We start from the raw sequence: 15,872 nt of genomic DNA, 5'->3' as shown, positions 1-15,872 counted from the left end.
TAGAATCCCATGAATTGCAGACATTCCAAATCCCAATGTTCTCTTTTTTTGTTTTGATATCCTTCCATTTGTATGTTTGGTTTTATAGTGCTCTTTCATGGCTATTAGAGTGTTGGGGGCTGGCGCCGCAGCTCACTAGGCTAATCCTCCACCTTGTGGTGCCGGCACACCGGGTTCTAGTCCCGGTCGGGGCGCCGGATTCTGTCCTGGTTGCCCCTCTTCCAGGCCAGCTCTCTGCTGTGGCCAGGGAGTGCAGTGGAGGATGGCTCAAGTACTTGGGCCCTGCACCCCATGGGAGACCAGGAGAAGTACCTGGCTCCTGCCATTGGATCAGCGCAGTGCGCCGCTGCGGCCATTGGAGGGTGAACCAACGGCAAAGGAAGACCTTTCTCTCTGTCTCTCTCTCTCACTGTCCACTCTGCCTGTCAAAAAAAAAAAAAAATAGAGTGTTGGTCTTTCATTCTAGAAGGCCTTCCTTGGTCCAGCAAATTGATAACAGCCTCACTTTGGAAAGGTTCAGGGTAGTAGAGAAAATAGTGGGTAAGAAGATGACTCAGAATCAAATCTTACCACGCCCACTTAGAAGTTGTGTGAATTTAGGAAAGTAGTGTAATTTCTTTCAGCTACAGTTCCTTTCCTATCTGTAAAATACCAACCTTGTAGGATTTTTTAAGAAATGGAATGAAATAAGATAGCAAAACCTCCTAGCAATGCTTTACATAGGGAACACACGGTACATTTTTACAGTTGTTTCACTCAAGGATGGTGGTAACTTGTAGACTGGATTGAATTCACCCTGAAATAGCACCTGTGGATCAATTCTTGGAGATGTGAAGGCAGGGGCTCAGGTGGCATCTTTGAGCCTCTGGGCTCCTCATCTGTTGTTTCCATGGGTACCACATTCCTATGCATATTTTAAATAGGAACCCTCTCGGAACACGGTTTTCAGAAATCCAAGGTTCATTTTTATTTTGTTGCTATAGATTTCAAGAGACGTGTAAACTATAAAGTATCCCTGGGAGGTATTTTTTCACTGATGATAAAGACTTAGAAACCATCCTTGGGCCCAGCACTATAGTGTAGTAGATAAAGGCTTCCACTTGCAATACCGGCATTCCATATGGGCAGTAGTTCAGTTTCCAGCTGCTCTACTTCTGATGCAGTTCCCTGCTGATGGCCTGGGAAAGCAATGGAAGATGGTCCAAGTGCTTGGGCGCCTGCAGACAAATTGGAGACCTGGATGAAGCTCCTGGCTTCTGGCTTCAGCCTGCATCAGCTCTGGCTTTGTGGGCATATGGAGAGTGAACCAGAGGTGGAGGCACTCTCTGTCTCTCTGTGTCTCTCCCACTATCTCTGTAACTCTGCTTTTCAAATAAGTTAATAAACTTTTGAACAAAAATCAAACAAAAAACCCAACCAACCAAAAAAAAAAAATCCCTTGAAGGAATCAGACTTCTCATTGCCACCTTCTAGACTTAATTTACTCATTGGATCTTGACTCTTGAGCTCATTTGTTTTGCTCTGTTAGTCTGCCTTCTTTCTTTCTCAGTGCACCTAACATTTGAATGCTTTTTTCTTAGATTTTCTTTAACCAGTCAGTCTAATTCATCAACTGGATCTCAAGTTCTGACATCTATTTATTCTATTCCCTGCTTCCCCTTAACCCTGAATATTGGTTTCCATTTTTATGCTGGAATTGATTGCTTTTTTCCTTTCCACACTCCTTCATCTGAGCTCAAATGTGACTATAAATAGCTAAATGCTATCGGGACTTCCTTTTGAGAATTTTTCTCACAAAGAAAGGAGTCTGTTGTTCAGTTTCCCAGATTTCAGGACCCAGCTGACATCTGCATTGGCTGTTGGTCTTGAGTCACACTGGAGCTTTCCTGCAGGTCTGGGTTTGGCTCAGTGAAAGTGAGGAGGGGTCAGTTAACACGCCATGGCATCTCACTGTAAGAAGTCACAGACGATTGTGCTGGGTGCCTGGAGAATCCCTGTGGCAGGCTGCTGCAGGTATCACAGATAATACTATTCAGTTCCAGGGATGGGTGACTTGGGCACTCTTCAAGTAACACTATGCAAAATTAGCTTATTTGTTGAACTCTAGGTGCCTAAAAAGAATGTTTGAATTTAAAAGAGCTAGTATTTTTAAGCAGTCGTAAAGTACCTTAATGCATTTGTTCAGTAGATATTTATTAAGAGCCTAGCAAACACATAATGTGGGGCTATTTTTCATGGTGCAGTTTCATATATATCTTTTTTTTTTTTTTTGACAGGCAGAGTGGACAGTGAGAGAGAGAGAGAGAGAGAGAGAGACAGAGAGAAAGGTCTTCCTTTGTCATTGGTTCACCCTCCAATGGCCGCCATGGCTGGCGCACTGCGGCCTGCGCACTGCGCTGATCCGATGGCAGGAGCCAGGTACTTCTCCTGGTCTCCCATGGGGTGCAGTGCCCAAGTACTTGGGCCATCCTCCACTGTACTCCCTGGCCACAGCAGAGAGCTGGCCTGGAAGAGGGGCAACCGGGACAGAATTCGGCGCCCCGACTGAGACTAGAACCCGGTGTGCCGGCGCCACAAGGCGGAGGATTAGCCTAGTGAGCCACGGCGCTGGCCCACACTTAATTTTAGAACATTTTCGTTACCCCCATAAAGAACTTTGTGCTTTTTAAGCTGTCATTCCCCTTCCAATACCCCTCCAACCTCAGCCACAGATCTGTTGTCTGTCTCTATGGATTTGCTTGTTCTAGACACGTAAATGGTGTCTTATAAATTTGTTTCTTCATGACTGGCCTCTTAGCGTAATGTTTTCAGGGCTCATTGATGTTGTACCATTTATCAGTACTTCATTCCCTTTGTTGCTGAATAATATTCAATTGTGTGTATAGAAGGTATTTTGTTTATTCATCGGTTGATGGGCAGTTGGGTTGTTTCTCCTTTTTGACTATTATAGATAGTGCTGCTGTGGATATTCATGTGTAAGCTTTCGTGCGGACACAGATTTTCGTTTCTCTTGGTTATTTCCCTAGGAGTGGAGTTGAGTAATAAAACTCAGAGTTAATTAAGTCCGCTTCCATACACTCAGCAAAAGCATTGTACCACTTTGTGTTCTCAGCAGCAGAATATTGGGGTTCTAGTTTCTCCACATCTTTGCTAACCTTTGTTGTTGTGATTTTTTTTATTTAAAATACTGTTATTTTAAAACTATTTACTATATTATGGATTATTTTAAACTTAAGGTAGAAAGAGATTAATCTCCATAAGGAAAAATAAATATGCCTCTCTGTTAGCAAACCCAAAGAAACATAATACCGCAAAGTGTACATTTTCTGTGAGAAACAAATTGCTATGGTCCTCTTCAGTATTATGCTGCACTGGAGTCAGACAGACACAAGGTTGAAGGCTGGCTTTCTCACTGCCTGGATTTGTGACTTTGGGCATGTTATGTAACTTCTCTGCACCTCAACACAGTGAGGCACTGATGATAACTACCTTACAGGGTAATGGAGAAGGTTTAAGGGAAAAGTCCTATAAAGCCCCAGGTAGGAGCCACCATCCACAGTGTGCCCACCAGCATGATGTTGATTTTCGTAATAACCTTTCTGGGGAAGACCATCACGATGGAGGATGCATCCTCAGATACAACAGAAACTGTGAAGGCCAAGATCACAGATAAAGAAGGAATTCCTTCTGATTAGCAGAGACCGATCGTTGCTGCAAGCAACTGGAATATAGATGGACTTCGTCTGACTACAACATCTGAAAGGAGTCCACTCATCATCTTGTGTTGAGACTTTGTGGTGGTGCCAGGAAAAGGAGGAAAAAGTCTTAGAGCATTCCCAAGAAGAACAGATAGGAGAGAAAGGTTCAGCTGGCTGTCCTAAAGTAGTATAAGGTGGATGAAAATGGCCTAATTAACCATCTTACTGTGAGTGCTCTTTGTGCTCCTAGAGTGTTTATGGCCAACCACTCTGAAAAACATCACTGTGGCAAATGTTATCTAACATTTTGCTTCAGTAAATCAGAAGACAAGTGATTGAATATGAGGAGTTAATAAAATACATGAACTAATTTTAAAAAAAAAAATCTTGGGTACAGTGGATTGTATGTAAGGGTACCTAAAGGATGCTCTAGAAACACTAGTTCTTGGGGCCGGTGCTGTGGCATAGTGGGCTTAGCCTCAGCCTGAGGCACCAGCATCCCAAATGGGTGCCAGTTCGTGTCCCAGCTGCTCCTCTTCCAATCCAGCTTTCTTCTATGGGCTGAGAAAGCAGTGGAAGATGGCCCAAGTACTGGGACCCCTGCACCCATGTGGGAGACTTGGAAGAAGCTCCTGGCTCCTGGCTCCTGGCTTTGCATTGGCTTAGCTCCAGCAGTCGCAGCCATTTGGGGAGTAATGAGCAGATGGAAGACCTTTCTCTCCATTGCCCTCTCTCTGTAATTCTGCCTCTCAAATAAATAAATAAATCTTAAAAAAAAAAAGAAAGAAAAATACAAGTTCTCAGGCTAGCCTTGAGGCATAGTGTGTTATGCTGCAGCTTGTGTTGCCAGCATCCCGTATCTGAGGACTGGTTCAAGTCTCGACTGCTCTGGTCCAGTCTGTCCCCTGCTAATATATCTGGGCTCCTGCCAACAAGTGCTTGGGCCCCTGCCACCCATGTGGGAGACCTAGATGGAATTCTTGACTTCTGGCTACAGCTTGGCTAGCCCTGGCTGTTGTATCCATTTGGAGAGTAAACTAGTGGGTAGAAATTCTTTTCTGTCTGTCTCTCCCTCTTTCTATATCACTCTGCCTTTCAAATAAATAAATAAATCTTTTCTAAAAATTTGTTCTTTTGCTGATGTGTCTAGGAAAGCAGTGAAAGATGACCCAGGTACTTGGTCCCCTGCACCCACATGGGAGACCCAGAAGAAACTCCTAGTTCCTGGTCTTGGCCTGGCTCAGCCCTGGCCATTGTAGGAATTTGGAGAGTGAACCAATAGATGGAAGATCTCACTCTGCCTCTGCCTCTGCCTCTCTGTAACTCTGCCTTTCAAATAAATAAATAAATCTAAAAAAAAAAAAAAACTAGTTATTTCCCCCTCCCCAGATTCCTTAACTTGACTGGATATCTGTTTTTTTTTTCACATGTGCACAAACTATCAGGTTTATATTTTTGAAAATAATCTTCACTATGCCCTAGGATTATAAAGCATTCACCCACATCTTCTATTTATTCTGTCCTGAAATCCCTCACTGTGAAAGTTGAGGTTCAGATATGATGCCAACGTAGTGGGAGAGCCCCAGCTATTTCTTGTTCCGGTTAAATTCTACTTACTAAGGAAGTAAGTAGATAATAAACATGATTTGCAATAACAAAATTTGTTATACATATTTTTTGCTACTGCTGTTTGATCCAGAAATTATCATCAAGCACAACATGTCATTCATTCATTCAAATCACCCTTGCCTCATGACACTCCTGCCATGTGCGTGGGTGGCGTTCAAGTGTACAGGTTTGAAGTCCAAAAGTCTTGGGTTTGCATCCCAATTCCACCACCTCCTGGCTTGGCTAACTTGGGCAAGTTGTTCAGCCACCCTCTGCCTTCTTTGCCTTGGCTGTGGAAACAGGAATATTAGTTGTGGATACCTCCATGGCAATTGGGAAACATCCGTGAGGTAACATATGCTGTGTCTCAGCACACACCAAATGCTAGCAGATGGCTCACTAAGATTACCTAGGTTAAAGGAGCATTCATGACAAAGAAAGATTTTGGCATCTAGTGAACCATGTGTGATCAGGGAAGCAGAGAAGAGGCATGTCATGTGAAGATAAGAGACCTCTGTTACTGAGTCCATCTGTGAATTGATTCAAACTCGCATTTCTCTGATCTCCCAAGTCGCCACATCCCAGCACTCACACATTCTGCTTCCAAAGGGAAAAGGTTTTTTAAGGCAACTTAGTTGTTTTTTTTGTCCTTGATTTGAGGTCAGGTCAGGAAACTGACCAGAGCAGGGCTATTTCCCTACATCTCTAGAAATAAAGCAGAAATGCTCTGCAACCAAAATGGAGTTACAGTATTGTGCCTTTGCTAGGCCCCCAGCCAACCTCATTGCCTGTGAGATGTTATGGGGCTCATCCAAGAAGCAAGAAATACACCCCTGAAGTACCCGAGCCCTGGCATGGATTCCCTGGGACCTCTGGCTGCACTGCTGCTTATGTGGTTTTACGGGATTTGCTATGGCTGCATATTTTGGGACCTTGGGTGGCAGGAGAAAAGTTTGTGTGTGCTTCCCATTGAACTGGGCCCAAGAAAGACTGATTAGAAATAGCAGTTTCATGAGATGTGGTCACACCACTCCAGTTTTTCCTCTGTCTTCCCGTGAGGATGTGGCAACTGTCTATTTTCAGGTAAAGTCTTGTCACATGACTGACTAATGCTGGTTTCTTCAAATATAAATGGGAAAAATAAACCAATAGCTACTATGAGAGTAGTGGAGTCAAGCCGTCCAATTTATTGACCATCTAAGAAGTTCACAGTTTATGCTGTGTAACGGGATGAAAAGGATGGGTGGAAGTTAGGCGACTCCGTGTGACCTGAAGGATGGCCCAGGCTTTTTTCAAAGCTGAATCTTCGTGCAGACATCCAGGGTTTCCATTATGCTTTGGTCGCTCTCCTGCTTCCACTGTCACCATCCCAAGGAACATTATCAGTACCAACCATGTCTGTTACCTTTATTCTCTGTTCTATTCTCTGTTAGACTTGCAGCCTAAGTCCTAGAATTCCACTCAGTGTCCACAATTGACAGGTTGCTTCTAGCCCAGCCCTGGTACTGTGAACAAAGAAGAATATGTCAGAAATGGCACCAGACACTGACAAATGGCACTTTGCCACTATGGTGGGCATCAGTCCACAGCCATGACCTGTGTTTAGAAAATCAGCTTTGAGATGAGAAACCTTGATACTTCAGGAGCAAAATCACAACAACTGATCCTTTTTTATGACTCATCCAACTCCTGTATTTTTGTTTAACACACTTGAAAATCATAAAATTCTACCAGTGCTGAAGTCATTTTTAAGTAACAGTTCAGCTGATATTAAAAGATCTGATGTAAATAAATGCATACCAGTTAGCTGATGTGGAAAACCAAATCCAATTTGATTATGTCAGGCTAACTCTGAGCTTATTAATACCTCTTCAAGTTATGCAGGCTGAGTGGAAACATTCTGATGTTGTCCTCAACCTGGAAAAACGACTACTTGAAATTAGTTCAGAGAAAAAGCACACTTTGAAGACTGACTGTTAAGTCAGTTTGCTCTTAGAGCTATTATTTTAATATGCAGGAAAGTGTCTGCACTCTTCAACTTCAGCATTTAGAAATAGTAAAGAAGGCAAATTGGCAATGTTAAATCACATTTCAGTTTCATTATGTGGTGCTTTAATATGTAACTGGTGCTACCAACCCCTGGCCAATAGACACAAAGAAGCTCATGGGGTAGTGTCATCTACAGAATCATATAAAGACAAATGAGTGCTGTCAGCTGAAGAATTTGGAGCTTCTGTCTTGACTGTTTTTCTCTCTGTCTCTGTCTCTCTCTCTCTCTTCCCCCTTCCCCCTCTTCTTTCTTCCTCTTACCCCTTTCTCCCCTTTTCTCTCTTCCTGCACACTACCACCCATCTCTCCTCCAGAGCTAACTGGTCAACCTTCTATTCCATCTTAACTTAGACCACATCCTGATCAATGTGAGGGACTATAGGAGTAAGAGTTTCTCATTGTCCCTGTAATATGCTACTTGCTCGAATGTTGTTTGTATCCTGAAACTAGAACTTTCAAAATCATTTCAGTCCTGCTTATTAACCCACCTACAGAATTTAATTAAATCTGAAAGTACCTACACACAATCCTTCTGCATTGATGAACAGAAATGTAGGGTGGGTAGGTGTTTGGTGCAGTGGTTAAGATGCACATTAGAATAACTGTTTGAGTCTTCTGCTCTAGTCTTAATCTGGCTACCTGTGAATGTGCACCCTGGGGGGCAATAGATGATGGCCCACGTACTTGAGTGCCCACCACCCATGTGGGAGAACTTGATTGAGTCCCCGTGACCTGGTTTTAGCCTAGCCCAATTCTAGCTTTTGTGGGCATTTGTAGAGTGAACCAGTGGATGGAAGATACCATTCTCTTTCTCTCTCATTCTCACTCTTGCTCTCTCTGTTTTTCTTTCAAAGAATAAGCAGGAGTTGACCCTGGTTGAAACCATCTTATTAAAATTGGTCTGCTCATCAAATGTGGTCATATTTTGTTGAGCTTTCCAAATAAGAGCTGGGGAAATTTCCTGTAGGCAGTCTCAGTGAGGTGTGCCTGTGACTATGATTCTCAGCTTCAGTGACCATTCTACAACACTGTAGTTGTGGTAAATGAAGACAGTTGGGCAATATAAAACATTGTGTATGCCTGTTGATAGGATATCTTGAAAACTATATTTAATTTTTTTGTCTAGTAGCCATTTTTCCAGTGATTTTTGCTGTTTTTCCTCCCAGGGCTGAACACATCTCCAGTGCTTTTTTTGTATAAGATAACTTCCATCCTCTTTTTAAGATTTACTTATTTATTTAAAAGCAGAGCTACATATGGAAAGGGAGAGATGGAGAGAGATCTTCCATACACTGGTTCACACCCCAGATGGCCACAACAGCCAAGTGTGGACTGGGTTGAAGCTAGTAGCCAAGAACTCCATGTTGGTCTCCCACACAAGTGGCAAGAACACCAGTACCTACTGCTTTCCAGGCTCAGTAGCAGGAGGTTGGATTGAAAGTGTTGAAGCCAGGACTTGAACTGGTGCTCCAGTGTGAGATGCTGCCAGCGTTGCGAGTGGTGCCTTCACGGCCTGCCCCTTCGGTGCTTACTAATGACCTTTCCCCTGATTTGAAAATGGAGTGAGGCAGACACTGTTTCTGGTTATTTGGAAAGTTCTGTTCCCCTGCTTCTCATTAATTGGGGTTTTGTTACAATGAATCATCTTCTCCTGGCATAAGTTCCTTGCTTTAGGACTATAATGTCAATAATAGAATAATACTAAGATGCACAGGAAGAAAACTAAGCATTCTAGAATGGTACCAGTTATTCCTAATAAGATACTAATGTCTGTGTGCTCAGGAGGGTGACCCTCACCAGGAAGCACATAGAAAAAGAAAAAGCTGCAAATTCTCACCAGAAGCTAAGGGAGGAAGCTGTACTGTTGCCTGGGTAAAGTGTATCTGATTCCAGACTGTGCCAGAACTGGGGCAGGTGTTACATGGACAGAAATCAGCCGTCCTTCGGCCAAAGAGGAAATAGAGCATGTATGACCTAGTACTGTTGTTCCAGATTTGATAGTTGTCATTTGTGTGAGGTGTAGCTATCAAATTTTCACTCTCCAAGCAGCCTGCCCATCGTCAGAGGTGGGTTTTACCAGATGGTTGCCTTAAAAGAGCACTAAGGGGTCTACTTGACTTACTTCCCTAGCTAGTTCTGTGTAACTGTTCGTCTCTAAGAGGGCTGGTTAGTTGTTAAAAAGCTGGATGGGAATGACTTCCAAGAGTAGGGCAGCTGTGTATAGCTGTGCAGTCAGCACACTGCACAAAAATACCAGCCTAATGAGGAAGGAGAGAAAGCCCCAGGCAGCCACGAAGAAAGATGCTTCTATAATATGTCCACCTGGAGAGGGCATCTTTTTTGTAAATCACAAAAAGGCACCAAATGAACTGCTTTCCTCAACAGCTTTTGAACTGTGCTGTGGCTAACTGCGTGACTTAAAGAAAAATGAGTAATTCTAGATAATATTTTTTGTGTGTGGAGAGAGATGTCTGTTCAAAGTCCTGCTTTATAGGCTGCATAGTCTCAACAAAATATGGTTCAGATGCTACATAGCAATATTTTCACCTTGAAGCTTTCCAGATAAATTGTTGGGATTTTCTATGGGGATAATATCCAAGCGAGGCTCACAGAGTCTGTCTTTTCCAAGGCTGTCCGTGTCCAGGTTCACATGCTTGGTGTGGCCAACTGACTGTATGTGCAATGTTGTACCAGATTTCAGGGCCATGTGCTGTTTTCTCCTGGAACTCATCTTCAGTCGGTATTTGACTAGATTGGATACTGCCAAATAAGTGTGGGTAATGTACAGCTCCTCCTTCCCCGCCTGGCTGCAACATGTCCTATAGTCTCCAAACTAACATCTGGCAGCTCTTCGTGTCTTTAGCAACTTGGAGATTTCCCTGCATTGATTTACACAAATACTTAAAAAACAAAATTCCCAACATTCATTTATCAAACATTTATCTGCTACCTCCCCTACATAAAGCCCTGAGCCAGCTTTCAGAACCATACAAAACATATGAGACATTGTTCAGACATCTCACATGAGGAGCATTGTGGGCCATCAGCAGTTTCATGTGGTTCAGCTTCAGATTACAAGTCTGGAGGCGCAAGATGTAGACTCGCGTCCTAGTTCCTCCATCGTACTAAAGGGTGTCACACGGAGCAAGTTTTTTTAACTTTCTCTTGCTTTTCAGTAAAGGGAAGAAATGACCTTGGTGACTCTAAGGTCCTCCTTTTAGGACACGAAGGGTCTGAACTGACCAGTTATGAAGGAGTATTTTATTGCCAGGGAAGTCAACTCAGTAAGAGGTGCAAAGAAGGTAAATGGCGAGTGGTCCACGAGTGAAGCAGTGATTCAGAGGGCATGGCGAAAGTCCTTAAAATCAATCAATTTTGATTAATTTAAAAATAAGTATGCACGGCCGGCGCCGTGGCTCAATAGGCTAATCCTCCACCTTGCGGCGCCGGCACACCGGGTTCTAGTCCCGGTTGGGGCGCCGGATTCTGTCCCGGTTGCCCCTCTTCCAGGCCAGCTCTCTGCTATGGCCAGGGAGTGCAGTGGAGGATGGCCCAGGTGCTTGGGCCCTGCACCCCATGGGAGACCAGGAAAAGCACTTGTCTCCTGGCTCCTGCCAGGATCAGCGCGGTGCGCCGGCTGCAGCGGCGGCCATTGGAGGGTGAACCAACGGCAAAGGAAGACCTTTCTCTCTGTCTCTCTCTCTCACTGTCCACTCTGCCTGTAAAAAAAAAAAAAAAAAAAAAAAAAAAATAAGTATGCATCATTGCATCACAAACTGTCAGAATTAAGACTTTATTAAGTAATCATTTGCAAAATCTGGAAGGCTTCATTTAGTAATCATTTGCAATTTGGAAACTTAGGGCAGAGCACCATTTTCATAGAGTTGAGCCTAAGAATAATAATATTTATATAATGATAAATTCTCCAAGCACTTTTCACTTTCATGTTCTAATCTGATGCTCGCAGCAACCCAATGAGCTAGGCTGTCATATGTTTTATCTGCTTTCTAGGAAACTAAGGCTTAAGGAGCTTAAGTGACTTACTCGAGACCACCAGGCAGTTATGGCCAAGCCAGCATTCTAGCCTGGACTTATTGAGTTGTTTTTACAGTATCGTTTCCAAAATGACTCTTCAGGGATATTAAATGAAAGCCAGGGCAGATCTGGGGAGACAAAGAAATGCAGTGATAGATAATTGGAAGAAGATTGAAGGGTATTTGGAGATAGTTGCATGTGAAGCAAGGGACATGAAACCCTTAAATAATTGGACTTCATTGGTTCAAAGCTATGGTGAGCAATACCTCACTCTCACCTTTGAGGCACATGCCATGGGCACTTCAAAGGAAAGAAAATTCAAGATGTACCTGAAGATGCCCTGTCGTTCCTCCACAATTGATACTGTCTTCTGACACAGGAGGGTGTCTTTACTCCCTTTATAAACTCGTGGCTGTTCTGCCATCCTGGACAGTCCAGCTATGGTAGTTACTGTGGCTGTGGAGAGACCAAGGATTACTTCAGGGAAGCACTGGGAATTCCTTAAAATATTGTACTAAAAATAGCAGCAGAGGCCTCAGGAGGGGGTACTTGTAATGGTTCTGCTACTGACATAGCAGCAGGAGGAAACTTTGAGGACTGACTGCATAGCAAGGTGTTGTTTTATGAGTCCTGCTGTGTTGTGGCCTCCTGTGACCGCCATCTGATAGGGGTGTGAACATGAAACCACAGATCCTAGAGACCCTTCTCATACCTGGCACGTACCATAGTCCAGTCACTTGGATAGATAAGTCAGATAAACCAGAGAAAAGAGGCTACTGCAGTGGTTCTTGCATTTGTACCGTGGGATCACCTGGGAAGCTTTTTAAAGCTCAGTGCTCAAGTGACCCTGTAGAATGTTAAAGATTTATTTATTTATTTGAAAGTCAGAGTTACTGACTGTTATCTTCCACAGCTTCCCATCAAGGACACATCAGCCCCACCCATCATGAGGAATGTGCATGTGTTTCATTTGGCCTGGCAGAGGGAGGGAGGCCTTGTGAGACTGCCTCAGTGGAGACCTCATCACTCTACTGCACACATTGAATCTGCAATGACATTCCTTCCCCCAGTGTTTATGAAGGATCTGCTGTGTGCCAGGCATTGTCCTGTGGAGGAGATGGTGGTGAACAAAATGCATAAGGCTCTACGCTCTCAGAGCTTGTCAGTTAAGGAAGGACCCAAAGATAAAACTGGGCAGTTCTGGCCTTGTAGGGTTAAGGCTGTCTCAGGAACTAGTTTTATTTGTACTGGGCCTTGTTTCTGTAAGAGAATTTGTAGCACATAATGAAGTTAGAATATAAATAAGAAACAGAAACTAAGGATAGGGAATATATAAATAACAGTAGGGTTGTGAATGGAAGAGGTTCATAGTTAGGCAAGTCATAAGGCTTCACTTGGGTTGAACCTTAAACTTGGCATTAAGCATCCTGGCAGCCATATTGAAAAAGGAAATGTGGTTTGTTACAAAGGTCTTATTGTCAGAAAGGAAAAGGATACTAGCTCCTCAGGGAGGGAAAGGCTTCTCACGCTTGGCTGTTCAGAAGAGTCTCCTGTGGTGCTTCATACAGTCTCTAACAATGTTTCTGTACTGACTACCAAAATGATTTTGTAAGAAAGTGCCTTATAGCATGATGAAATAAAAGGTAAAATAAAAAATGAAAATGCAACTTAATAAAACCATTTCTGTCAGGACTTAAATTGTCAGAAATACATTGAATTGGGCCAAAGTCCAAATGAATCTATGGCTAGAAGCAGGAACACCCGGGAAATGAAGAACCTGGATACTGCTACAATAGACTTCATAAACATAATTTGCGTCTACTGGGATTTTCATTGGGCATATGGTTGTATTTTCTGTTTTCTGATACAGGACTGAAGAGTAAATGTTCTGTGCTGTGGATAACACAATGGTTCACAGCAAGGGCTCAGTGAGCATTTTCTATAAAGGACTAGATACAAAATATTTTAGGTCTGATGGGCTACACAGTCTCAGTCACAACTATTCCTGACACTGTAGAGCAGAAGCAGCCACAGGTAATACAAATGTGAGTGGGCGTGGCTGTGTCCCACTGAAACGTGATTTATGAGAACAGGTAACATGTCAGTTTCACCTACTTCCTGGAAATTGCCAACCCCTGGTATTGCCTACAAAATAAAAGCAAACTATACTGTCAATATTCTTTTGTGGAAATTGGGGAACAATCAGAAACTGGGCAAATCTTGGTCAGTGGTAACTTTGACCTCAAGTTGAAATTGATGATAGTGATGATAAATGCTGGAAAGAACACAGCTCATATTAGGGCTGCAAATTCATTAAGTTCATTCAGGAACTCAGATCTCAAGGCAACCCAGTACAACAGTTTGCACATCAGAGCAGCACTCAGCAGACATGGGGCTGGAATCTTTGGAGCACAGAAGCGGGCTGGGTCTAAAACTCCCTGTGTTCCATGTGGAGAGAGAGAATTGTGGTGTTCCTCACTGGAAACAATCCTGCCAGGCAACATGGTTCTCAGTTGAGAGCTCATGGTTGGTTTCCTAGGAGAGAGGAATGTTGTGGGCTGTTTCCAGTAGGCTTCCGTGGACTGTGTATTTCTTTACCATTTTTTTCTTGCAAAAAGATCAATTCCAGGCTGTCAGATACAGGTTCTAAACAGTATTCTGTGAGTATAACATGTAGTACAAAGATACTACAGCTAATATCAGGAAAAAAATAACATGATTTTGTTGTGAAAAGCTTAGTTAGGAGCACATATTGTGTGTTGATGACTTACTGTGACCTGAATTCTTAAGTACCTCCAGACAGGCAGGAAGCCTGTCCGGAGCTGTGTAGTGGGAGCTGCTTTAAAGAGGTGAGCTGGAGTGGACTTTTGGTGCAGCATTTGAGATGCCGCTTGATCCTGCAGGGCTCCATACCCAATTCCAGCTTCCTGCTAACGTGCATCCTGGGAAGTAGCTGTGATAGCTCAAGTAGTTGGGTGCCTGCCAACAATGTGGGGACCTGGATACAGTTCCTGGCTCCTGGCTTTGGCCTGGCCCAGCCCTGGCTGTTATAGGCATTTGAGGAGTGAACCACCAGATACAAGATCTCTCTTTGTCTCTCTCTGACTTTCAAATAAATTTTAAAAATGTTTTAATAAAGAGTTGATTTAGGATGTTATCAGAAGAGGTGGTTTCAAGTAGTTTGGAATCTGAATCAACAGGTGGGTTAGGCCTCAGCTATAAGATTTCACTCAGGGGCCGGCACTGTGGCACAGTGGGTTAACTCCCTGGCCTGAAGCACCGGCATCCCATATGGGTGCTAGTTTGAGACCCCGCTGCTCCACTTCTGATCCAGCCCTCTGCTATGGCCTGGGAAAGCAGTGGAAGATGGCCCAAAGCCTTGGGCCCCTGTACCTGCTTGGGAGACCTAGAGGAAGCTCCTGGCTCCTGGCTTTAGATTGGTGCAGCTCCAGCCATTGCAGCCAATTGAGGGGGTGAACCATCGGATAGAAGACACCCACCCCGCCTATCCTCTCTCGTATAACTCTGACTTGCAAGTAAATAAATAAATCTTTTTTTAAAAAAAAGATTTCACTCTAACCAATTTATAGATAAGCCATACTCTTGAGCAAATAATTACATACTCACTTGCCCATGTATAGCAACAACCAGAATGTAAGCTTAAACATAACAGCTTTGACAGAGTTTATAAAAACATAGCTGTGATCACACCTGTGGAACTTTAGGGACTATTACAGGTGTGAACATAATTTGGTTTAGAGTGCTTTCTGGATAGCAGGTGATAGGTTCATCTGTGCCATTTGTAATTTCCTAACTAGTCATCTGTCCAGCACCATTGAATGGTTAAGAAAATGGCTTCTCTTCATTGTAATAAGCTATTCTAGGCTTAGGAGGGCAAATTCTGAGTCTTTATTCACATGTTCATCTTAATGAATCCAGTAGCTAACCCCTGAGTACCTAAACACTCGAAGATGTTTGTCCAGTGGGTATATCCTAGATAATATCATTCTATTTGTGAAACCTATAGAATTACTGGTTGTTGGGAAGAGAAATGGTACCCTTTCATTTTTCCTTGATACATTCTAAAATAAAGCTTATCTTATATGCAGACTGGAAAAAATATGTAAAAATTTGAAAAGCAGAAAACCATTCAGATGGAAAGATAGTACCCCTCAACAGGTGCCACCAGGTGGGGATGGGGCAAGGAACTGGCAAACAAATGCATGTACCAAGTATACCAGGTTTTTAATAAGGGCTTATTCTTCACATGCACTATGTGAGGCCAGAGAAGTTTCAAGGATGAATTGCGTAGGGAAGATGTCTGATGCCAGTGTCCCCTGAGGCATCTGCTTTTTCAGCAGTACTAAATCATTAGACATTTTTCCTAGTCTCTGCCAACATGCTTACTGACAGCAAGTACTCTATCACTTGTCTTCAAAGAACAAGTTTCCTTCAGCAGAAGTCACAATATTATCTTATGGT

General features: G+C 43.2%; 1 protein-coding gene and 1 pseudogene across 2 annotated transcripts in view; both read left to right on the top strand.

The window, feature by feature from the left end:
• Positions 1-15,872, top strand: part of PGM5 (phosphoglucomutase 5) — a 231,651-nt gene that overhangs the window by 177,358 nt on the left and 38,421 nt on the right. The window lies entirely within an intron of this gene.
• Positions 2,381-15,520, top strand: LOC149128727 (ubiquitin-ribosomal protein eS31 fusion protein pseudogene; annotated as a pseudogene). Its single transcript, XR_016237184.1, has one exon. The product of XR_016237184.1 is annotated as a ubiquitin-ribosomal protein eS31 fusion protein pseudogene (transcript).

This window comes from Oryctolagus cuniculus, chromosome 1 (assembly GCF_051225735.1).
Source record: "Oryctolagus cuniculus isolate XC-2025 breed Fujian yellow rabbit chromosome 1, ASM5122573v1, whole genome shotgun sequence".
Lineage (NCBI taxonomy): Eukaryota > Metazoa > Chordata > Mammalia > Lagomorpha > Leporidae > Oryctolagus > Oryctolagus cuniculus.
This window is presented reverse-complemented; position numbering and strand designations above follow the sequence as displayed.